The sequence below is a fragment of the Schistocerca cancellata genome, chromosome 10 (genome assembly GCF_023864275.1).
Source record: "Schistocerca cancellata isolate TAMUIC-IGC-003103 chromosome 10, iqSchCanc2.1, whole genome shotgun sequence".
Classification (NCBI taxonomy): Eukaryota; Metazoa; Arthropoda; class Insecta; order Orthoptera; family Acrididae; genus Schistocerca; species Schistocerca cancellata.
This window is the reverse complement of record NC_064635.1, coordinates 28,630,871-28,657,100: the sequence shown is the minus strand read 5'-3', so window position 1 is coordinate 28,657,100 and position 26,230 is coordinate 28,630,871. Positions and strand designations below refer to the sequence as shown.

The window sequence follows — 26,230 nt, the reverse complement described above, 5'->3', positions numbered from 1 at the left end:
GTAGCTTGCTCGCCAGGTTTCGAGAGGGTGCGTTTCTGGATGAGGTATCGAATATATTGCTTCCCCCTACTTATACCTCCCGAGGAGATCACGAATGTAAAATTAGAGAGATTAGAGCGCGCACAGAGGCTTTCAGACAGTCGTTCTTCCCGCGTACCATACGCGACTGGAACAGGAAAGGGAGGTAATGACAGTGGCACGTAAAGTGCCCTCCGCCACACACCGTTGGGTGGCTTGCGGAGTATAAATGTAGATGAATCAACGTCCCAAGAAATACTGCAGACGTACATCGAAATTGATTCCACCCGTCTGCTTTGACCAGTGACGCAGTGACGTGGTGGTGAGTAACGACACTACGACGCGTAGTTTTTGAGTTCAAAATGGCTCTGAGCACTATGGGTGGTGGTGGTTGTTGGGATGTTTAAGGGGGACTAAACAGCGAAGGTCATCAGTCCCCCAAGCACTATGGGACTTAGCTTCTGAGGTCATCAGTCCCCTAGAACTTAGAACTACTTAAACCTAACTAACCTAAGGACATCGCACACACCAATGCCCGAGGCAGGATTCGAACCTGCGACCGTAGCGGTCGCGCGGTTCCAGACTGTAGCGCCTAGAACCGCTCGGCCACCCCGGCCGGCATTTTTGAGTTCGATGTGTTTGCAGATGTCGTGTTGTTGTATTTGATGGTACCCTCTGGTGGTGGATGTGGACGTGCTGAGTTTGATGTGTGGTACTGGGTTCATCTGAGTTTTGGTTGTCATTGTGTTAATTTGGTTTTGATTGTAGGTATTAATTTTAATTCTAATAATGAGCAGCCTCAGTTGCGCCGTTCACCTAGAAATTTACCTAGGTTTCAGTCGGGATAACCCAACCTTCTTCAGAATAACAGTAGCTATCGTTTGTCCATAGGGGACATCGTCAAGCTAAAACTACAAATCCATAAATTATCGTCAGAGTGTAAAAACGTATCTGGCACTGCCTCGGCCCCACTTCGCGACCACGATGCGACAGCCACGAGTGCTGTACTGGAACTGACCGTAGCGTCATGAGGCCCGCCTAGGTGGACACAATACCTTGCGGCTGCGCATAAACTGCTATCATAGTTACTTGTTGGGAAAAGACGTGAACCTAACTCCTGGCCTTGAATTTACTAGTAAAGTGAAATAAAAGGTATAGCTGAGGAAAAGGGCGTATATGTTAACCTGTGCAGAACGTACTTAGATTGACTGTCTTAACATTTATGAAGTATTCATTGGTCTTGATATGAGGAAGACATCACATGCTTACAAGGTATGACCTATGTAGGAAAATTTCTGTGCTTAAGCATGAAGTTTAATCACCTAAAAAGAACTTGGAAGTGGGAAGGATAATATAAAGCCAACATCGTCATTATTACGACTAGGTCTAGAAATTTTTTTAAGACGTAATTGTTAAGCACTTGCTTAGCTATGGTTACAACGCATGAACATCCTATTGACTTAGCACAGAAATGGTCATGATTGAACTTATGAACAAGTCTATATCTAATCTGTAACATCCGGCAATATGGGCCATATACATTAGATGGTCATTATTCAAGATTAGTAAATTTGACCTGAAATGGTCTAGAATCAAGTCAAAAACTAATGCCCGTGCCTGACTGAGCTTCTTGGCGAAGTTATGGTTATGAGTTGCAGAAAACACTATAGTAGGGGATGATGTGGCGGCAATGGGGTACTCAATTTGCCTTCATGCAGGTGATCCACACACATACTGTAGAAACTGTGTGTGGATCACTGCCATCATAATTCGGGCCTGGAGACCACTGCCATTGAACTTAGGGAATGACAGCGGAAATATGCTAAAGTGTGACTTGGCGAACATCGCTGCAGTCAACACACTTAAAAACTATTGACCGACATAGGTAAATTATACTCTAAGCTAAAGTGTGACTCGGCGAACATAGCTCTGGTCAACACAATATAATTGACCGACATAGGTCAATATGTACTTAAAGAACTAGTCTAAATTATGGGAGGATGACGGAAAATGGTAAATTATTATGTGATTTGGCGAGCAGCGCTCCAAGGACACCTTTAAACGTCATTGAGTAAGATTGTAGGTAGTTGGAGCGGTAACGTGGGTTGTCGAAGAGTTTTCAGTGAGTTATTAAGGGTTTTGTTTTGTCTATGTGTTTGGCGTTTTTGTAATTATTGCCTTTTGTTGGGGATGGATATGACAGTGACGTTCACGAGTGTATCATTAAGTTCTGGGATGGGTGGTGATATGTTGTCTGTCATACAGTTTCTGGAGATGTTCGGTCTTATTGCTGAATATGTTAGGTGTCACGTCTGTGGCAACAATATGACGTTGACGAGGGTTCAGGCAGCTGAGACAAGGGACGTGTATATATGGCGTTGTCGGTGTGTGTGTGTGTGTGTGTGTGTGTGTGTGTGTGTGTGTGTGTGTGTGTGTGGTGGCCAACCGAGGTGGCATTGCAGGAGGCTTTTGTCGATAAATATCTTTTGTTTTGATTTTATTCTACATTAATTGTGATGTTTAGTGTGTTGTATATATATGGCAGGTCGGTTGTCTTTTAATTCATGTAGTGACTGTGGGGTATTTGGATTTTTGAGTTGTTGGGGTATTGGTTTCACTTTCTGGAGTTGTAGGTGTTGGTTGTTGGGTACTGATAGCTGCGGTTGAGCTGAATAGGCCACGTGAAATGTCCGATTCCCCGTTTCTGGGTTGTAGGTGTTGGTTTTTGGGTACTGGTGGCTGCAGTTGAGCTAGTAGGTCAAGTGAAATGTCCGATTCCTAATGTGAGTTAGTTAGTTGCGTGTTCCATTGATCAATCGCACGGTACGGTAGCCGTTATGATGTGGAACGTGTCAAGTGCACAAGAAATGTACATATGAAACAAGGTCTTTTAATATATATATATATATATATATATATATATATATATATATATTACAATACAGAATTAAGGATTAATATAGCTAAAATAGCACAAAATGCATATACTATATTTAAAGATTTAGTTATTCCTATTCAAGAATTCATCTATGGTATAGAAGGAGTTGTCAAGGAGGTATGATTTCAATTTATTTTTGAAGCTATTACTGCTGTCTGTCAGACATTTTATTTCATCTGGTAATTTGTCGAAAATTTTTATAGCAGCATATTATACCCGCTTTCTGTGCCAAAGATAGGTTGCGTAAACGATAGTGTAAGTCTTTCTTTTTCTGGTATTATAATCATGAATGTCACTGTTGTTTTTAAACTGGTCCATGTTGTTGAGAACAAATTTCATTACTGAGCAAATGTACTGTGAAGCAGTTGTAAGAATTCCTAACCTTTTAAACAGATGCCTACAGCATGTGCGACTATGAACCCCACACATTATTCTAACTACTTTCTTTTGAGCAGTGAATACCTTTTGTCTAAGTGTTGAGTTGCCCCCTAATATCATTCCGTATGACATCAGAGAGTGGAAGTATGCAAAGTATGTTAGCTTACTAATTTCTACATCCTCAAAACTGGCAATTATTCTGATTGCAAAAGTTGCTGAACCTAGTCGCTTTAGGAGATCCAAATTTTGAATTTTCCAATTAAGATTCTCATCTATACGTACACCCAAAAACTTGGTATGCTCTACCCTGGCTACTGACTTCTTTTGATGTGTTATGTATATCGAAGGAATTATACTTTTTGCAGAAAAAAATTGGATGTACTGTGTTTTTTCAAAGTTCAGAGCAAGCCCATTTGCCGAGAACCAATTAATGACTTTTCCAAAGACCTTATTTGTATCATTTTCAATTGGAGTTTCTTTTACCGGATTAATAATGATGCTTGTATCATCAGCAAACAGTGTCAGTTCAGCTTACTGTTTCAGATAGGAAGGGAGATCGTTCACATATATCAAAAACATTAGGGGACCCATGATTGAACCCTGTGGAACACCTAATGAAATTTCACCCTGTTGGTGTAGCGGAATGCTGTAATTTAAACTTTTCTGGATATTATTTGTTTTGGGATGGTGCGGTGATTTTTATTATTGTGTATTTTCCTTGCCCCCACCCCAAACCGCACATTTTCCGAGGTTATGCCGTTAATAAAATACAGTGAGAGAAAGGCTATTTACAATTTGTACAGAAAGCAGATGGCTGTTATAAGAGTCTAGGGACATGAAAGGGAAGCAGTGGTTGGGAAGGGAGTAAGACAGGGTTGTAACCTCTCCCCGATGTTATTCAATCTGTATATTGAGCAAGCAGTAAAGGAAACAAAAGAAAAGTTCGGAGTAGGTATTAAAATCCATGGAGAAGAAATAAAAACTTTGAGTTTCGCCGATGACATTGTAATTCTGTCAGAGACAGCAAACGACTTGGAAGAGCAGTTGAACGGAATGGACAGTGTCTTGAAAGGAGGATATAAGATGAACATCAACAAGAAGCAAAACGAGGATAATGGAATGTAGTCGAATTAAGTCGGGTGATCCTGAGGGAATTAGATTAGGAAATGAGACACTTAAAGTAGTAAAGGAGTTTTGCTATTTGGGGAGCAAAATAACTGAGGATGGTCGAAGTAGAGAGGATATAAAATGTGGACTGGCAATGGCAAGGAAAGCGTTTCTGAAGAAGACAAATTTGTTAACGTCGAGTATAGATTTAAGTGTCAGGAAGTCGTTTCTGAAAGTATTTGTATGGAGTGTAGCCATGTATGGAAGTGAAACATGGACGATAACTAGTTTGGACAAGAAGAGAATAAAAACTTTCGAAATGTGGTGCTACAGAAGAATGCTGAAGATTAGATGGTTAGATCACATAACTAATGAGGAGGTATTGAAGAGAATTGGGGAGAAGAGGAGTTCGTGGCACAACTTGACTAGAAGAAGGGATCGGTTGGTAGGACATGTTCTGAGGCATCAAGGGATCACCAATTTAGTATTGGAGGGCAGTGTGGAAGGTAAAAATTGTAGAGGGAGACCAAGAGATGAATACACTAAGCAGATTCAGAAGGATGTGGGTTGCAGTAGTTGCTGGGAGATGAAGGAGCTTGCACGGGATAGAGTAGCATGGGGAGCTGCATCAAACCAGTCTCAGGACTGAAGACCACAACGACAACAATGCCGTCAATTTCATTTTATTTTTGGAGTGAGACGTTATTGTGTCATTTTTATTTTTGTTAGCGTTTGTTGGCGTGCGTATTTAGTGACGTCATCCTCATTTTGTATACGCTGGAAGTAGCCGTTTCCGCCGTATTGAAGACGTCATGGATCAAAGTAGACTGATGGAATCGAACGCTACTGTAATGCCCTTCAATCTTACGTTAGCTTATCATCTTTAGATCTTATTCTGTCCATTTTTGTTCCAGTTTTAATAAAATTTGATGCTGTTCGTTGTCTCAAGACCTCAATTCCTATCCAACCATCTCGACTACCCTTCGCATTTTCTCAGGCATCCTACTTTTCCCGCTACCTGCGTACTGCTGTAAGGGGACTTACGTCAGAATCAAAATTATACTCACTACGTAGTTACCTGTCACCATAAAAACCACGGGGAATGAATGAGGCGCCTCGAGTTGGGTTAAGTAACGCGCAGTTTGTGGCTCGCCGCATACCGCATAACGAGTCGGCGCGGCCTCGATGTGGCCGGGATAGCGCGCAGGAGAAATACTCGCCTGGGCTGCGAGCCAGGGAGCCGAGTTATGGTCAGCTCCGGCTGGACAAGCCAAGGACTCCTCGGCGGCGGCGCCTGGCCGTAGCCTAGCTAGCTGCCGTCCGCTCCCACCAGCCGGCGTGTATGCAAACAAGGTGGCGCCACCATTCCACCGCCTGACGTCACACCGAGCGGCGCCAGAAACGCGGCCCTGATGAGCGAGCTGTCCCCCAGTGGACGGAAGCGTGTAGGTGCGGCCGAAAATACCAGACGCCCTAAACTACAAGGCATGCCCAATTGACGAAGGATCCCCACCCAAAGACCGGAAAGTTGCGCGGCTCACACCAGCATTCGAGAAAGAGTAGGAGTAATCCACTAAATTACAGGCCCACACCATTAACGTCAATATACAGCAGGATTCTGGAACATATACCGGGTGATCCAAAAGTCAGCATAAATTTGAAAACTTAATAAACCAGGGAATAATGTAGATAGAGAGGTAAAAGTTGACACACATGCTTGGAATGACATACTGTTTTATTAGAACCAGGCGTTCCATCCCATATTGCTAGACGCGTGAAAGATCTCTTGCGCGCGTCGTTTGGTGATGATCGTGTGCTCAGCCGCCACTTTCGTCATGCTTGGCCTCCCAGGCCCTCAGACCTCAGTCCGTGCGATTATTGGCTTTGCGGCTACCTGAAGTCGGAAGTGTATCGTGATCGACCGACATGTCTAGGGATGCTGAAAGACAACATCCGATGCCAATGCCTCACCATAACTCCGGGCATGCTTAACAGTGCCGTTCACAACATTATTCCTCGACTAGAGCTATTGTTGAGGAATTGATGGACATACTGAGCATTTCCTGTGAAGAACATCATCTTTGCTTTGTCTTACGTTATTATGCTAATTATTGCTATTCTGATCAGACGAAGCACCATCTGTCGGACATTTTTTGAACTTGTGTATTTTCTTGGTTCTAATAATACCCCATGGCATTCCAAGCATGTGTGTCAATTTGTACCTCTCTATCTACATTATTCCGTGATTTATTCAGTTTTCTAATTTATACTGACTTTTTGATCGCCCGGTATATTCCCGTACAGGGAAAGCTTTTTAACTGAGAGTTGCTTGTCCGGTGTCGGTAGATAAATACGCTATTGCGGTGCCTACGTCATTTCGAATTACGATGCGAAGTTCCATCGTAATTCAGAATAACACGGCAATATCGTATTAAAATTCTGTGTGATTTGGTAGGAAGACATACGTAGAATATGGTAGGAGAAAGCTGGGAAACGAGAGATTGAGGCAGGTTTGGCAGAGGAGGCGCAAGGTTTCGGCTGGTACGGCGCTATCATCCTCAGGTGCGACTGCGCGCTAACCGAAGCGCCCGCTGCTACACGGGGCTTAAGCCGCGGCTTCCTGCGCGCTGTTTGCGCAGACACGCGACCGTTGAAAGCGCCCACTCAGGCTTATCGCTGTCCAAACAGCGCAGCCTCCAGAGTTCCAGGGACGCGACGTAACACCTCAACCCCGTTGCTCACGCCACAACGGGCGCCTAGCGTGAATATTACCGGACAATCAGCTTGCTTGCAAGACAAGGAAGCTTTCTTTTTTCTTCGACCTCCGATCGGTCGCGAAATTAAAACCCAGTGAAGATCCAGCGAAGCTCTTCATAGATGTTGCACACTATGTGCGTCTAATGCGTTAAGGGGCTCCGGAAAGGCTCAAAATCATGAAAAGTTCAATTTTTACTTTTTTGCGTTTTCTGAATCTGCAGACTATTACCTTTTAATAGATATATAATTTATTCAATTCCGAAGACTACAACTATTTTTAAACTTTTTTTTTTTCTAATGTGTTCTACATGGGCGTGACCCACTGTGGCGCTGTTAAACTGCTGTCAAATGGTGTTATTATTAACGTCCGTGTTCATCAGGTACATTTTAGTGATGTGAGATAAAGTATGTGTTGCGGCTAACCTGTGATGGTTCAATATATGGTTCAATATATATCGCTGGTGTGATTGTCGATTGTTTCATGTTTATTTACTCTGTCGTTATCTCGAAAATATTCGTAATTAATTCTGTTTCTTGAGTCTCTGTTTTGTTGAAGTATAATAATGAGTAAAAGTAAAGTCGCTGTTGCGACTTTCAGTGATGGCAACATTGTAAGGTGCAAGGTATTTAGAAATATGGGAATGAAGATAGGTTCTAACATGGTACGAGCGATGCTTGCTTTAGACAAGGAACGCCTTCGGGCTGCAGACAGGGCTGTAAAGAGTCTAGAAATACAAGCAAGAGTAAACAGGAGGAGGAACAAGAGGAAGCTGGAGGAGGAGTTTGCAGAGGATGAAGATAATCCATCCTATGGACCTGGAATGCACTAAAAAGTTAATCCAATCTTTGTCGCTCGATTCCCAAAACTTTTATTTTCTCATACTAATTACATGTTTTCTAAGGATCTTCCAAACATATTTGTTTCAAACTTTCAGTAAATGTTACACAGTACCTTCTGCATAATTTAACACAGCCTTTTTCCAAAAAACTGTATATTTTTGAATATATAAATAAAAAATTGCAAAAACATGTTGTGAATTTTCATTACAATTGAAAAAATATCATCTTTAATAACTGAACTAAAATTTTGTAAAATCCCTGTGTTAAGTTGTAGCCCATATTCCAATAAATAATCTGCAAAAAAGTTCAACTTCCTACCTCAAATACTTTGTGAGGAAAGATGTAATTTATAAGCGTTATTTTAACATTGCAAGTATAGGGCGTTCCGGAGCCCCTTAAGTCGTTCTTTTCAATTCTAAAGGCGGAGTGAGTACATAAAGATGCCTGGAAAAATGTATCTCCCGCCAAGGGTGACGTTTTGTTGAGCGACTTCGCCTGATTTCATGCAGCCCACAAACGCAACTGTCAAACATTGCCTTCTTCATGGCAATTCTCGGCCGCGCACTGCAGGAGTACCGAAGACTCTCCTGCATTTTCGATGGAAAGTGTTCCATCACTCATACTTACAGAGTTGCGCTCTACCAAAACTACGGATCGGTAGTTTTGATACAATACATAAACGAAATAGTAAATGGCTGCATTATTGGGAAGATCAGTTTGGATTCCGTAGAAACACTGGAACACGTGAGGCAATACTGGCCTTACGACTTATCTTAGAAGAAAGATTCAGGAAAGGCAAACCTACGTTTCTAGCATTTGTAGACTTAGAGAAAGCATTTGACAATGTTGACTGGAATACTCTCTTTCAAATTCTAAAGGTGTCAGGGGTAAAATACAGGGAGCGAAAGGCTATTTACAATTTGTACAGAAACCAGATGGCAGTTATAAGAGTCGTGGGACATGAAAGGGAAGCAGTGGTTGGGAAAGGAGTAAGACAGGATTGTAGCCTGTCCACGATGTTATTCAATCTGTATGTTGAGCAAGCAGTAAAGGAAACAAAAGAAAAATTCGGAGAAGAAATAAAAACTTTGAGGTTCGCCGATGACATTGTAATTCTGTCAGAGACAGCAAAGGATTTGGAAGAGCAGTTGAACGGAATGGACAGTGTCTTGAAAGGAGGATATAAGATGAACATCAACAAAAGCAAAACGAGGATAATGGAATGTAGTCGGATTAAGTCGGGTGATGTTGAGGGAATTAGATTAGGAAATGAGACACTTAAAGTAGTAAAGGAGTTTTGCTATTTGGAGAGCAAAATAACTGATGATGGTCGAAGTAGAGAGGATATAAAATGTAGACTGGCAATGGCAAGGAAAGCGTTTCTGAAGAAGAGAAATTTGTTAACATCGAGTATAGATTTCAGTGTGAAGAAGTCATTTCTGAAAGTATTTGTATGGAGTGTAGCCGTGTATGGAAGTGAAATATGGACGATAAATAGTTTGGACAAGAAGAGAATAGAAGCTTTCGAAATGTGGTGCTACAGAAGAATGCTGAAGATTAGATGGGTAGATCACATAACTAATGAGGAAGTATTGAATAGGATTGGGGAGAAGAGAAGTTTGTGGCACAACTTGACCAGAAGAAGGGATCGATTGGTAGGACATGTTCTGAGGCATCAAGGGATCACCAATTTGGTATTGGAGGGCAGCGTGGAGGGTAAAAACCGTAGAGGGAGACCAAGACATGAATACACTAAGCAGATTCAGAAGGATGTAGGTTGCAGTAGGTACTGGGAGATGAAGAAGCTTGCACAGGATAGAGTAGCATGGAGAGCTGCATCAAACCAGTCTCAGGACTGAAGACCACAACAACAACATTGGTGGAGTGGTAGCACTGGTAGGGAGAGAGACAAATATGAATGTATGAGAAAGAAGTTTTGTTGCTTTGCACCTAATCAGATCTGTACATCGTTTGTGTTAGTCCATTGTGTATTCTATTTCCTTACAGAATGTAAATTGCATTTTATGGCATATATGGCTCTGCGACCTATGGGACTTAACTTCTCAGGTCATCAGTCGGTGTGCGGACATTTGCCACGGTTTCACCTGCTCCGAAGGGTTGGGTCCCTGGTCTTCCCCTCCTCCTGCTCCTCCTCTTCACTCGCCGCCCGACCTGCAGTACAGGTACTTACTGAGGCTTTCCGCTGGGTTACTTAACACAGGTCCAGAATCTCTATGGATTTTTCGCCACTTTTGTAGAGAGAGTTTCGCTGTGGAAACTATTAAATGCATCTCGCATTGAAATCGGTACCAAATTCTGAGCCACAGTAGAACTTCACGAATCCTGGAGATTTTCCGCTCGTCTAAATTATACGTGCCTTTTTCGGTGCTCCTGCAGCAGCTTTCTGTCGTGTTTTGTGTACCGTGGGGGATCAGTTCTGTCTGATATTAATTTATTTGGTATGAATCTCTCGAGGCTGCTGATACTATTTCTTTGAACTTAAGCCACATATGGTCTTCACTTACATAGTTTGGAAGGATTGGAGACTGTCTTTTGGAAAGACGTCAACCGAATTTCGCGTTTAGTTTTGGTGAATTTCTTTGTTACGGAATTGAGCCTCTCTACGACTGTGTGTTCACTAATCCCTCTATCCGTCGTGATGATCAGGATTATTTGTGGCTAAGAGGGCAAGTGTGTTTTCGTAACCATTTACAATTTCAATGGCATCGTGAGCTAATTGTTCAAAATAATTTTTTAAAAAGCATTTAGAACAATTACAGAAGTTGTTTTTTATCTACAGTAGGGTCTGAAAATGTATTTTTGTCAACAAACGACAGGTAGATTGAAGTCACTGCCAACTATAATTGTATGAGTAGGGTACCTATTTGCGATGAGACTCGAGTTTTCTTTGAAATGTTCAGGAACTGTTTCATCCGAGACCGGATGTTGGTAAAAGGAGCCAGTTATTAATTTATTCCGGTGGTCGAATATAACCTGTGTCCATACTAAGTCACAGGAACTACCTGCTTCAATGTCGCCTGTGAGCTGGAACACACATTACATTATTTTTCCTTAAGTTGTGCTTCTTGTTTCTGTTGTAGTGGAGGTCATTACAATTACGGCTTTTCCATCCAAAACCTAGGATGCTTTCTTCAAATGTGTGTGAAATCTTATGGGACTTAACTGCCAAGGTCATCAGTCCCTAAGCTAACACACTACTTAACCTAAATTATAGGATGCTTTCTCTGTGACCCTGTAAATCCCACAGCTAAACAATGTAGAACAACGTACGGTACAAGCATAGCGTTCTGTATTACTTCATTTCCTTGTTTCTAACATTTTAAAATTGTACGTCGACTTTAGATGACATGTCAATCATAGATGTTCTTATCTCTGTTTATGAACGCACTTTCAGCCATGTTTTGAACATTGTCCCGCTACACTTTATTAACTAATGTTTCGCCGCAAGGGATATCGGATTTTAGAGAGTAAATTAATATGGAGTATGTCGTTCTTCTTTTCAAACATTCACATACCCATTTCTTCTTTCCTTATTGTCTTTTGGGCATGCAGTTGTAGTAATTAAAGTAGGCACAAATGCAGCCATCAAAAAGAAATGATCAGCGTACATTCGCATTCCGTTTACAGCGTTCCTTTCTTGTTGCTCCCGTGGCGATGGACTGTTTCTATCGCAGTCAGTAAGCGTGAAAGGAAGCTACCGTACAGAGAGAGGACTCTGTATTTATACTTGGCAGAACTAATTACATACTGACATAATGATCGGAATTGCTTTCGTTTCCCAAAAGATATAAATATTTCGATTTCGGAAAAGAAGCTCTGTGTTTCGCCAAGATGTCGAATAAAAAGGTCCCTTATGTACTGGTTGTATCGAGTAAGATATGGAGACGGCGGTTTGAAAGCGGACGGAAGTAGTACGAGGAAGGGCGTCCCTTACCTGAGGGATCGCTACCTGGCGAAGGGGCAAGTGTGGCAAATGTCCGGCGTGGCAATGTCCGGCATTCCATCAGTCCCCTAGAACTTAGAACTACTTAAACCTAACTAACCTAAGGACATCACACACATCCATGCCCGAGGCAGGATTCGAACCTGCGACCATAGCGGTCGCGCGATTCCAGACTGTAGTTCCTAGAACTGCTCGGCTACCTCGGCCGGCCAATTGCATTTTATAACTAATAAAAATTAGTTGATGGCATAACTTCTGCGCTTTTATGTAAGCAAAGTATTTACTTTTGATGCAGGCACAGTTTACAGGCACAAACGTAATAAATCTGCGTAATAATTGCAGTTTTTTGTACTTTATACAACGTTCTTCATCGTAATCAAAGGCAAAAGCTTTCTGTTATTATTGACAAGTGCGAAAGTTGTTTATGAGTAACAGAAATATGTTTTACATAACTTCGACAGGCCTGAAGATCACGTGATGGGAACGCTGAAACTGCTTGTCTGATACAACAATATCAATATAACGGCTGTTAGTACGGTATTATTATATGTCAAAGTTTTTATTTCTTCTCCCTGGGACGCGCGGTCTAAGGGCGTCTTGTCACAGTTCGCGCGGCTGCCGCCGTTGGAGGTTCGAGTTCCCCTTCGGGTATGGGGTGTGTGTCGTCCTTAGCGTAAGTTAGTTTAGGTTGGATTAAGTAGTGTGTAAGCTTAGGGACGAATGAGCTCAGCAGTTTGGTGCCATAGGAACTTACCACTGATTTCTTCTCCTTGAACTGAAGTGTCTTGAAGAAAGGTTACTAGATGAGCATCAACAAAAGTAGAACAAGTGTAAAGGAATATAGTCAAATTAGATCACGCGATGCTGAAGGATTTAGGTTACGAAATGAGACAGTTAAAATAGTAGACAAGTGGCAGACTTGGGCAGCAAAATGATACAGGATGAAGCAGAGGGGATGTAAAAATGTAGAGTAGCTACAGTACGAAAAGCATTTTTGAAAAAGGAGGACTATGCTTTAATTTACGTATTTCTACATTTAGAGCTAGCTACTGTGACGGTACGTCACATAAATGGACATTTGGAGAAAGGATTGGATTGGATTGTTTGGGGGAAGAGACCAAACAGCGAGGTCATCGGTCTCATCGGATTAGGGAAGGGCGGGGAAGGAAGTCAGCCGTGCCCTTTCAAAGGAACCATGCCGACATTTGCCTAGAGCGATTTAGGGAAATCACGGAAAACCTATATCAGGTGGCCGGACGCGGGATTGAACCGTCGTCCTTCCGAATGGGAGAAAGGGAAAAGACGTTTTTGCTATGAGATGTGTGAAACATAAATTATCTAAAGACTAAGTACGTCTGCGCGACGTATAACAAATAGTAAAGAACCTAAGTTTTTTATTATCAAAACAGAAATATCGATGTAATTAACAAAACACAGATTTTTGGTATGATCTCTGTGTAACATAGGCCATGACGATCAGAGACACTGCTTTGGTTGAACGAGCTCTCCTGTTTTTGTTTTGTCTAGAGATAGGCCGCCATTGTAGCGCTGGATAATATTTAATGTAAGTTTGGTTGTAATTTAGTAAAATATACTTATAATTGTTATTGGAAAGTGTGTATTATTGACTTAGTTGCCACCTCGCATGATCGCAACCATTAATTATGGTTCATATGGCTCTGAGCACTATGGGACTTAACTTCTGAGGTCATCAGTCCCCTAGAACTTAGAACTACTTGAACCTAACTAACCTAAGGACATCACACACATCCATGCCCGAGGCAGGATTCGAACCTGCGACCGTAGCGGTCGCGCGGTCATTAATTACAATTAACAAAATATTTATAGGACTTTGTAGTGCGGGAAGGTCATCTCCCGTAGCAGGATTTAGTCGGCCATTACGCTGACTGTATTATTTAATTTAAATTTTATGTCATAATACTAAATGTAAATGTGAGAGGTTTCTCTGCCTTGACCTTTCAACAGAGTTAACAGAGTAAAAATAGATTTCGTTTATTAATATTTAGAATACTGAATGAGTTCAGTATGTTTCATTTTGGCCGCCTAACGGCAGATGAGATTCTCTCCAGTTTTGCCTTGCAAATAATGAACCAGAAATATTGAAAATCATTATATTCAATAAGCTCCACAATATCTCAGTTAATCTTTGTCACATTTGGTACAAATAAAAATGGTTCAAATAGCTCTGAGCACTATGGTACTTAACTGCTGAGGTCATCAGTCCCCTAGAACTTAGAACTACTTAAACCTAACTAACCTAAGGACATCACACACATCCATGCCCGAGGCAGGATTCGAACCTGAGACCTGAGACCGACCACACCGGCCGGCCATTTGGTACATAAATAACCAGTAGCCCTGAGACCCATATTAATAATTACAGTTTGCGTAAGAATACGCATATTTTCTTTTCTAAACAGCAGCGCCCACGCAGACTACTTATTAGAAGGCGGTGAGTCACGCCTTGTGTTTAAAAAATATTATATCGTACGTACTTCGGGGCAGCCGATGTCCGTACGAACGAAAGTAATGTCAGTGGGAAAGAAATATAAACGGATTGAGTGCCAAATAGGAGGAACAAAGTTAGAACAGGTGGACGGTTTCAAGTACTTAGGATGCATATTCTCACAGGATGGCAACATAGTGAAAGAACTGGAAGCGAGGTGTAGCAAAGCTAGTGCAGTGAGCGCTCAGCTACGATCTACTCTCTTCTGCAAGAAGGAAGTCAGTACCAAGACTAAGTTATCCGTGCACCGTTCAATCTTTCGACCAACTTTGTTGTATGGGAGCGAAAGCTGGGTGGATTCAGGTTACCTTATCAACAAGGTTGAGGTTACGGATATGAAAGTAGCTAGGATGATTGCAAGTACTAGTAGATGGGAACAATGGCAGGAGGGTGTCCACAATGAGGAAATCAAAGAAAAACTGGGACTCTATAGATGTAGCAGTCAGGGCGAACAGGCTTAGATGGTGGGGTCATGTTACACGCATGGGAGAAGCAAGGTTACCCAAGAGACTCATGGATTCGGCAGTAGAGGGTAGGAGGAGTCGGGGCAGACCGAGGAGAAGTTACCTGGATTCGGTTAAGAATTATTTTGAAGTAATAGGTTTAACATCAGAAGGGGCACCAATGTTAGTACTGAATAGGGGATCATGGAGGAACTGTATAAGGAGGGCTATGCTCCAGACTGAACGCTGAAAGGCATAATCAGTCTTAAATGATGATGATGATGATGATGATGATGTATCTTCGACAGCCACTCAACGTAGACATCTTCCCGTTCACTGCAGCATCACCAGTAAACAACTGCAGACTACTGCACACCCTCTACGTCAGATCATTTATGTACACAGAATACAGAAACACATTGTATTCCAACTGAGAATATGTTCAACAAATCTGCATCAAACCAATGTTAGGGATATTAATCTGTAATTTTTCGGGTCCGTTCTTTCGCCCTTCTTATAGACAGATCTCCGGCGCTTTTTTTTCCGGGCGCTTGGGACTTGGCGCTAGGCGAAAGACTGGCGATAAATGCAAACTAAGAGGCCAGTGCCGTAGAGTATTCTTTATAAAACCGAACTCCTATTCCAACCGGACCTGGAGATTTATTTCTTTTCAACTCTTCCAGTTGTTTCTCTACGTCCCGAATGCCTATTACTACGACCTCCATACGGCAGTCTGTGAGATCGACAACCGACGATGTGTTCGTACGATTCTGCTGCGTAAACGATTTCTTAAACGCGAAATTTAAAACTTCGTCTTCACTTTTGCCTTATTCTACTGCCACGCCAGATTGTCTAACGAGTAGCTGGATAGAAGCCACTACAATAACGAGCCTAAACATTGAACTGTCTTATATTATATGAGGTGCATTGAAGTTCTAAGGCCTCCGATTTTTTTTCTAATTAACTACTCACCCGAAATCGATGAAACTGGCGTCACTTCTCGACGTAATCGCCCTGCAGACGTACACATTTTTCACAACGCTGACGCCATGATTCCATGGCAGCGGCGAAGGCTTCTTTAGGAGCCTGTTTTGACCACTGGAAAATCGCTGAGGCAATAGCAGCACGGCTGGTGGATGTGCGGCCACGGAGAGTGTCTTTCATTGTTGGAAAAAGCCGAAAGTCACTAGGAGCCAAGTCAGGTGAGTAGGGAGCATGAGGAATCACTTCAAAGTTGTTATCACGAAGAAACTGTTGCGTAACGTTAGCTCGATGTGCGGGTGCGTTGTCTTGGTGAAACAGCACACGCGCAGCCCTTCCCGGACGTTTTTGTTGCAGTGCAGGAAGGAATTTGTTCTTCAAAACATTTTCGTAGGATGCACCAGTTACCGTAGTGCCCTTTGGAGCGCAATGGGTAAGGATTACGCCCTCGCTGTCCCAGAACATGGACACCATCATTTTTTCAGCACTGGCGGTAACCCGAAATTTTTTTGGTGGCGGTGAATCTGTGTGCTTCCATTGAGCTGACTGGCGCTTTGTTTCTGGATTGAAAAATGGCATCCACGTCTCATCCGTTGTCACAACCGACGAAAAGAAAGTCCCATTCATGATGTCGTTGCGCGTCAACATTGCTCGGCAACATGCCACACGGGCAGCTGTGTGGTCGTCTGTCAGCATTCGTGGCACCCACCTGGATGACACTTTTCGCATTTTCAGGTCGTCATGCAGGATTGTGTGCACAGAACACACAGAAATGCCAACTCTGGAGGCGATCTGTTCAACAGTCAATAGGCGATCCCCCAAAACAATTCTCTCCACTTTCTCGATCATGTCGTCAGACCGGCTTGTGCGAGCCCGAGGTTGTTTCGGTTTGTTGTCACACGATGTTCTGCCTTCATTAAACTGTCGTACCCACGAACGCACTTTCGACACGTCCATAACTCCCTCACCACATGTCTTCTTTAACTGTCGATGAATTTCAATTGGTTTCACACCACGCAAATTCAGGAAACGAATGATTGCACGCTGTTCAAGTAAGGAAAACGTCGCCATTTTAAGTATTTAAAACAGTTCTCATTCTCGCCGCTGGTGGTAAAATTCCATCTGCTGTACGGTGCTGCCATCTCTGGGACGTATTGACAATGAACACGGCCTCATTTTAAAACAATGCGCATGTTTCTATCTCTTTCCAGTCCGGAGAAAAATAATCGGAGACCTTAGAACTTGAATGCACCTCGTAAGATTTGATTAGCACTTGTGAAGAAAGCAAGGTATATCTTCATTAACCTTAATCAACAGATTAAATATAACGAAAGTCACTTATACTAATTAACTGTATACTTAGTGTCCCTTTCTCGGTGCTGAGGAATTTTTGTAGACGAGTTTATGAGTCATACCTGTCAGGAAGGCTGATAGAAACTCTAATTTTAGTTTATGCAAAGGTGGTATTTTTGACGAATAAAACAGTACTTCTGAGTTAAGTTTTACCACTGTAAAACTTCTCTCATCTGTGTTTTACAGATCATAAGACGCACATTTCTCGTCGAAAAATTGCCTCCAGAATTCAGATGCGTCTTATGCTCGAAATTAATACAAAAATGTCCAGTGTTTCATTTAAAATTCCCGCCAGTCGCTGCCGCGGGCATCCTGTCTCTCTACATAGCAACACTGGATTCAAATGGCAGCAGCCATGTACCAATGCGACGAACATGAGTTGCGGGGATTCACTAGCATCTATTGTATTGTGTTTTAACCGGGGACCTAGAAACGACGGAGAGGCTCCGTCCCCGCCGCAGCCGCAGTGGTCCACAGCCCCACGACGACTACCGCAGTCCACTTCACCCCTCCGCCGCTCCACACCGAACCACTCTTTCAGGGTTATTGTGCGGTACGGCCCCCCGGTGGACCCCCCAGGGAACGTCTCACACCAGACGAGTGCAACCCCTATGTTTGCGTGGTAGAGTAATGGTGGTGTACGTATACGTGGAGAACTTGTTTGCACAGCAATCGCCGAATAGTGTAGCTGAGGCGGAATAAGGGGAACCAGCCCGCATTCGGCGAGGCAGATGGAAAACCACCTAAAAACCATCTACAGACTGGCCGGCTGACCGGGCGTCGAAACAAGTCCGCCAGGCGGATTCGTGTTGGGGACCAGGCGCTCCTTCCCAATCCGGAATTCACCAGCTTGCTAACACAGTCTCCCACCCGCCCCGCCACTACAAACCGAGATGATGCGTCATTGTAGTCTACGGCGCCACTGAACTTGAATTGAAAGTGATTTGTGTTATCGGTAACAGTCCAATATTTTTGTTAGTAACTACTTTCGTAATGGAAAAAAAATAAAAGGTATTCGTGTGATGTGACCTATATGCTGAAATAGCATATGCATACGAATACGGAAAGAGAGCAGCCGAGTGCCATTTCGGCAAACAGAAAAAAAAAAATCGGCACTGGCGGGCTAGTAAAGAAGAACTGAAAAAAAAAAACGAGGAAAACTAAATACACAAAAGAGGACCGCAAAACGACCGAAACTAGATGATGACGATCTTCAGGAATATTAAAGGCCAGTTGGATTCTACAAACTAAGAAATTTTTTTAGTCTGCTTTGGCAGTCTAATAATAAAAATGGTAAAAACGTTATTTAAAGCCGCGCGGGATTAGCCGAGCGGTCGCAGACGCTGCAGTCATGGACTGTGCGGCTGGTCCCGGCGGAGGTTCGAGTCCTCCCTCGAGCATGGGTGAGTGTGTGTTTGTCCTTGGGATAATTTAGGTTAAGTAGTGTGTAAGCTTAGGGACTGATGACCTTAGGAGTTAAGTCCCATAAGATTTCACACACATTCGAACATTTTTGTTATTTAAAAAAATTTTTTTTTTGTTTTTGAGGCCCGCGTAGTGGGTCCTTTTCCCGCCGATATTTTTTTAAAGAAAAGCCGTCTATACGCTCCGTGTTCCTGCAAATTGGACCTGTCAACATAGTGGGCGGATCCAGGCAGAATAAGCGAGCGTGTGCGAGCATTTTACGCAAGCGCACACGGAACTCTTTCACGGCCTTGTTGTACAAGCGTCGCATTATACTTCGAACACGTGGAGCACGGACCTCTCCGTTTCACACACACACACACACACACACACACACACAAACACACACACACCCACACCCACACATACACACATACATACACGCGGTTCTAGGCGCTTCAGTCTGGAACAGCGCTTCTGCTACGGTCGCAGGTTCGAATCCTGCCTCGGGCATGGATGTGTGTGATGTCAGTTCTAGGGACTGATGACCTCCCATAGTGCTCAGAGCCATTTGAACCATTTCGGTTCTTGAGGAAGAATGTCCATCCATTTCTCTGCAGTCATTCCGACACCTCACTGAAAGTGTTCTCAGTAAAGTTGAAGCTGTCATTAACAACACACATTATTAATGCCAGTGGCAACGGCCTTGCCTCAGTGGTTACACCGGTTCCCGTCAGAACATCGAAGTTAAGCGCTGTTGGGCGTGGCTGGCACTTGGATGGGTGACCATCCGGGCCGCCATGCGCTGTTGCCACTTTTCGGGGTGCACTCAGCCTCGTGGTGCCAATTGAGGAGCTACTCGAGCGAATAGTAGCGGCTCCGGTCAAAGAAAACCACCATAACGACCGACAGAGCGGTGTGCTGACCACACGCCCCTCCTATCTGCATCCTCAGCTGAGGATGACACGGCGGTCGGACGGTTCCGACGGGCCACTTGTGGCCTGAAGACGGAGTGCTCTTATTAATGCCAGTAATTGGTATCGGATCAGATAGCGTATGTAGACACAGATCAGTAGCACTTTCAGTCTCTCATGCTTTCAAGGTACGCAAGGTCCTATCTGGCTCGTTCGGAGGTAGCGGTATGTAGCATGAGCGTATCAGAGACGTCTACAGACGTTAAAGTAACCTCTGGCGTGCCACAGGGGAGTGTTATGGGACCATTGCTTTTCACAATATATATAAATGACCTAGTAGATAGTGTCGGAAGTTCCATGCGGTTTTTCGCGGATGATGCTGTAGTATACAGAGAAGTTGCAGGATTAGAAAATTGTAGCGAAATGCTGGAAGATCTGCAGCGGATAGGCACTTGGTGCAGGGAGTGGCAACTGACCCTTAACATAGACAAATGTAATGTATTGCGAATACATAGAAAGAAGGATCCGTTATTGTATGATTATATGATAGCGGAACAAACACTGGTAGCAGTTACTTCTGTAAAATATCTGGGAGTATGCGTGCGGAACGATTTGAAGTGGAATGATCATATAAAATTAATTGTTGGTAAGGCGGGTACCATGCTGAGATTCATTGGGAGAGTCCTTAGAAAATGTAGTCCATCAACAAAGGAGGTGGCTTACAAAACACTCGTTCGACCTATACTTGAGTATTGCTCATCAGTGTGGGATCCGTACCAGATCGGGTTGACGGAGGAGATAGAGAAGATTCAAAGAAGAGCGGCGCGTTCCGTCACAGGGTTATTTGGTAACCGTGATAGCGTTACGGAGATGTTTAACAAACTCAAGTGGCAGACTCTGCAAGAGAGGCGCTCTGCATCGCGGTGTAGCTTGCTCGCCAGGTTTCGAGAGGGTGCGTTTCTGGATGAGGTATCGAATATATTGCTTCCCCCTACTTATACCTCCCGAGGAGATCACGAATGTAAAATTAGAGAGATTAGAGCGCGCACAGAGGCCTTCAGACAGTCGTTCTTCCCGCGAACCATACGCGACTGGAACAGGAAAGGGAGGTAATGACAGTGGCACGTAAAGTGCCCTCCGCCACACACCGTTGGGTGGCTTGCGGAGTATAAATGTAGATGTAGATGTAGACGCCAGAACGGCCCGCCCATGTGTGTGTGTGTGTGTGTGTGTGTGTGTGTGTGTGCGTGTGTGTGTGTGTCCGCGCGCCCTCTGTTTGCAGTTCCCACTGCACATGTGTGAGCACCCAGTCTGCTTCCGAGTCCTGATTGGCGTCAGACTTCGCACGTGTTTATCGTTAACTGTTCGCAAATGTTTGTCGTCGTCCTCCGATATCACGAGGGCTGTAAGGTTGGCCTTATCACCACCATCCATCAATTTTGGCACTCAGCAGTTGACGAAAAGTGATCGGGGGGGGGGAACCTCGCTGGTCACTGTGAGCCTCAAAGAAAGTTCTACAGAGCCTTCACGTTTTGGTTATCACGCGTCACCGTGCGTGTTTCCAGAGCTAAGCGATGCAAGGTCTCATGGGAGAGGTTTGGTTCCATCGTTGGTTTACAGCTATCTCCTTTACACAATACTCCGCTGGGCGTGTGCGATATTATTTCACTACATTTCGACCGTGAGCGTGTTAGAAGAGGCAGTAAATTTCGCGAAAACAATAAAACGAAACTGCCGGTTTCTAGCGAAATGGTTAAAATGGCTCTGAGCACTATGGGACTTAACATTTGAGGTCATCAGTCACCTAGAACTTAGAACTACCTAAACCTACTAACCTAAGGATACGACACACATCCATGCCCAAGGCAGGATTCGAACCTGCGACTGTAGCGGTCGCTCGGTTCCAGAATGTAGCGCGTAGAACCGCTCGGCCACTGCGGCCGGCCTCTAGCGAAATACATGACTATGGCGATGTTTACGAAATATCTGGAAAACGGTGTTTTTTTTCGAAATATCGTGAAATTTGTCATTTTTCGGTATAAAAGTTTTATTAATCTGAGGACGGCTCTTTACCGATATTCTTAACATAGTTTTTGAATCTTGAAACTGCACTTTAATTTCCTGTTCCCTCACGTTGACATTCATGTATAATATTAAAATGTCAGTTCATTTCTCGTGCAACTTAAGACAATGTGACGTCAAAAATAGCACCGTATTTGACAATATATAACAGCGATATCAGAGGTAAAACACCGAAACCGGAAAAATACCACAGAAACTGGAAAAAAAACAGCGAAACTGGAAAGAAAATTACACCGAAAACGGAAAGAAAATAATGCCGAAATTGGAAAAAACATGCTACTGAGATATGTTGTTATTGTGGTCTTCAGTCCTGAGACTGGTTTGATGCAGCTCTCCGTGCTACTCTATCCTGTGCAAGCTGCTTCATCTCCCAGTACGTACTATGTACCCTCTCCCTCACTTATCGACCTTAATGACAGTGAAAAATTAAACCGCGTGTACCTAATGGAAATTTGGGAAAAGCAATCGTCACCGAAGTTAATCTGTCGGTAAAGAGGGAGGGACGGGTTACATCTAAATGAAAGGAAAAATGCAAATGAAACTAGTGGAAATTAATTTTGAAAAGGGGTAAAGTTAATAAAGAGAGTAAATGTGCGGCCATTACGTTAACAATTAACTAGCGGTAATTAGATATTTGAGATTTGGGGGAAATTACGGTCGCCGGTCCTATGTACAATTACTATAGTAACTGAAAAAGAAAGGTTATTACACATATAATTAGCACTAGAAGCGTGGCAACTGAAGGTTGACACGTTAGTGTGAAAACTGAAAGTTCGTCAGAAGTAATAAATTTCGCTACACTCTGACTTAATTTAGCAAAAGAATTAATAAAACCGGAAAATTGAAAGTTAATTTAGTGACTGAAATTAATAGTGAGCTTTGTTTCTGAAGCACATCGATATTCAGTAAAATACGGTTAGTCTTGGGCTACCTCAACAATCATTTCAAAAGCTACTTGAATCTACGCAATTTAGAAATAAGAGATTTAACTTTGAACTTGAATTAAATGATTCTGAACAATTAACAATAGTAAAATTTAGTACGTACCAAGCTGAGCTGCAGTCACAGGTAAGCTAAAATACGGTAACAAAACTCGCACTCTTAATTCGTGCTTGTGTAATCTAAATATTGTAGCCAGCTATGAATACTTTAACTGAACTTTGAAATTAAAGCAGCGAAATTGAATTATATTACGTTAATGCTGGCGTTTGAATTTCAACGACACTCGGGTTTATTCCGTAAAAGGAAGGGACCCTACTTGGTAATGCAATTGGGACAATGAGCAACAAAGGTCCATGCTACGTTGCTGTAATTTAGTGAGAAAAATTTAACAGTTTGAAAAGCTGAGGTCTGCCATACAGTTCTAAAACTATACGTGCTACCAGTCTTCCTTGTTGGTTGACTGAAGGTTTGCAATCGTCGATCGAGGAGGTGGCGACAGTCACTCATTGTCGGCCGTCGCTGTTGCAGAAGCTGGATGTTGGCGCGCCTTCTTCTCGACACGGTCACCAGGCGAAACGGGCTCTTGATGTGTGCCAGCTAATGCTTCCCCTCCGCGACACCGTCTCAGAAACTATCATAGCAAGTCGAGCGCAATTACATGCTGCCAAACCCCGAAAGCGCGGCAACTCGCGGGAGCTTCACACAACACACCTGCTCCACCACCCTACTCCAGCCAGACTCTCCTCTGCCCGCGCTCCACGCGGCAGAGTTAACACTACCAAAGATCCTAAACACTTTGTTTCTCCACACGACCTATCGATGTATTCGTTCGATAGCATAGTTTTCCCTAGGCAAGACCCAGAGTAAAAATACAAATAATATATACAAAACGAACCAATTATATATCGACATAAATGCACACACATATATATATATATATATATATATATATATATATATATTTATTTATTTATATATATATACAAACAGTAAAACAATTGCAATATATAAAGAGACAGAAATGTCATATCTTCAGGTGACAAAATAAGGAAAAAATTTATAGTATAATAGATGGAAATATGAGGATATGCATTTCCGGCGTTACAACTGCAACCTACATCCTTCTGAATCTGCTTAGTGTATTCATCGCTTGGTCTCCCTCTACGATTTTTACCCTCCACGCTGCCCTCTAGTACTAAATTGGTGATCCCTTGATGCCTCAGAACATGTCCTACCAACCGATCCCTTCTTCTAGTCAAGTTGTGCCACAAACTCCTCTTCTCCCCAGTTCTATACAATACCTCCTCATTAATTATGTGATCCACCCATCTAATGTTCAGAATTTTTCTGTAGCACCACATTTCGAAAGCTTCTATTCTCTTCTTGTCCAAACTATTTATCGTCCACGTTGCACTTCCATACATGGCTGCACTCGATACAAATACTTTCATAAACGACTTCCTGACACTTAAATCAATACTCGATGTTAACAAATTTCTCTTCTCCACAAACGCTTTCCTTGCCATTGCCAGTCCCACTGAGATAACGACACTGAAATTGAAAAAGGCTCAAATTGGAAGGAAATAACCTAAAAGTGGGAAAAACACCAAAATTGAAATGAAACACCGCAATTGAAAAAGCTTCGAAACTGGAAAACATTGAAATTCAAAAAACACCGAAAATGGAAAAGATAACAGCGGAAAATAAAAGAAACAGCGAAATTGGAAAAAGGAATAACAGCGAATTTAGCCAAAACTACCCGCGAAACTGGTAAAAATAGTAAATTTGACAAAAGAACCTATATCGAACTTACCAGGAAAAACGTCGAATTTAGTAAAAACGGTAACGCCGAATTTTGCAAAGAAAGTAACAACGAACTTAGCAAAAAAAGATTAACAGCGAGTCTTTAGAGAAAGGTAATACCGTGGCTATCAAAAACAGTTAACATCGTGATGTGTTGGCAAATGTGCCAACACCTTGTAGATAGAGGAGGCCGAAATGCACGCTATAATCTAACGCAGACGGGCGTGAGGTCTCGAACAGGATACGTAATGAATACTATAAAGAAAAGTACGTAGCTGCTGAAATACTTAACTTTTAATCCATCATTTGTATACAGCATTCTTGATGATACAAGTGAGACTCTCTATAGAAATGGTTAATGGCGCCTTGCTAGGTCGTAGCCATGGACTTAGCTGAAGGCTATTCTAACTATCTCTCGGCAAATGAGAGAAAGGCTTCATCAGTGTAGTCGCTAGCAAAGTCGTCGTATAACTGGGGCGGAGTGCTAGTACGTCTCTCTAGACCTGCCGTGTGGTGGCGCTCGGTCTGCAATTACTGACAGTGGCGACACGCGGGTCCGACATGTACTAATGGACCGCGGCCGATTTAAAGCTACCACCTAGCAAGTGTGGTGTCTGGCGGTGACACCACACATCGAAACTGGCGACGAAATAGAACAGAAACTGAAAAAATAGCAAAAAGGGAAAAACCACCTAGGTTGTCAAAAAAAAACAGCGAAAGCGACAAGAAATACAGGTTTGGCAAAAATTAGCACCGAAGTTGGCCAAAACATGACATCGAATTTAGCTAAAAAGAACACGGAATGTGACTAAAAATAACACCGAACTTGCCTGCCGCTATATATTAGTCGCCATTTTGTGAAGCGATAAAGCATCGATTGCACACCGACCAGCGCAGCGCCGCGAAAAGGCATTCTCGAGGGCTGCCCAGAGAGTAATGCACCGCATTTTTTTTTTCTCAGCCGAAATCATTGCTACGAATGAGAAACGTTACGCATGTAATATTTGAAGACTCCTGGGTGAGCGCGCCAAATTTCCGTCAGTTCCGACAGATAGCTTAGCTGCATCACAGTTTCAAAACGGCGTCTGTAGGTGATGTACGTTACAAGCATTGAATTTCTCACGGCAGAGAAATAAAGTCTGGGGAATATTCACAAACGCTTGTGCAAAGTGTGGTGTCACCGCCAGGTCTAGAGAGACTACCTAGCACTCGCCCCAGTTGTACAGCCGAATTTGCGAGCATCGGTTCACTGACAACTACGCTCTCATTTGCCGAGACTATAGTTAGCATAGCCTTCAGCTACAGTTGCTACGACCTAGCAAGGCGCCATTACCAATTGATGGAGATTGCACTTATGTATAATCAAGATCTATGTTCTCCAATTATGGAATAAAGTTAAGTATTACTTCAACGACGTACTTTATTTGCTACATTAAATTACATTGACCTGTTCCAGACCTCACGCCAGTCTGCGTGAGATTATAGCGTGCATTTCGGCCTCATCTAACTACAAGGTGTTGGCACTTCTGCCAACACTTCACAAAGTCTATGCAGCATCTGCTGTCGACAGAAGTACAGTTAGTCGCTGGACACGGAGGGTGAGGTCATCAGACGGCGGTTCGGCAGAGCTCCACGATTTGCAGAGGTCGGGGAGACCATCAACGGCTGCCACATCTGACCTGTTGCAGCGAGCTGATGTTTGCATTCGCCATTAAAGGATGCCCTTTGTGGAAGACATTTTGAGGACGATGAGGAGGTCATTCACACAGTGAAGCACTG

At 43.1% G+C, this 26,230-nt stretch overlaps 1 protein-coding gene and 1 pseudogene across 3 annotated transcripts in view; one reads left to right on the top strand and one right to left on the bottom strand.

Moving 5' to 3' along the window:
* The window catches only part of LOC126106353 (interference hedgehog-like), a 672,512-nt gene that overhangs the window by 202,967 nt on the left and 443,315 nt on the right, over nt 1-26,230 (bottom strand). The gene's annotated exons all lie outside the window — the stretch shown is intronic.
* Nucleotides 19,407-19,524, top strand: LOC126107126 (5S ribosomal RNA; annotated as a pseudogene).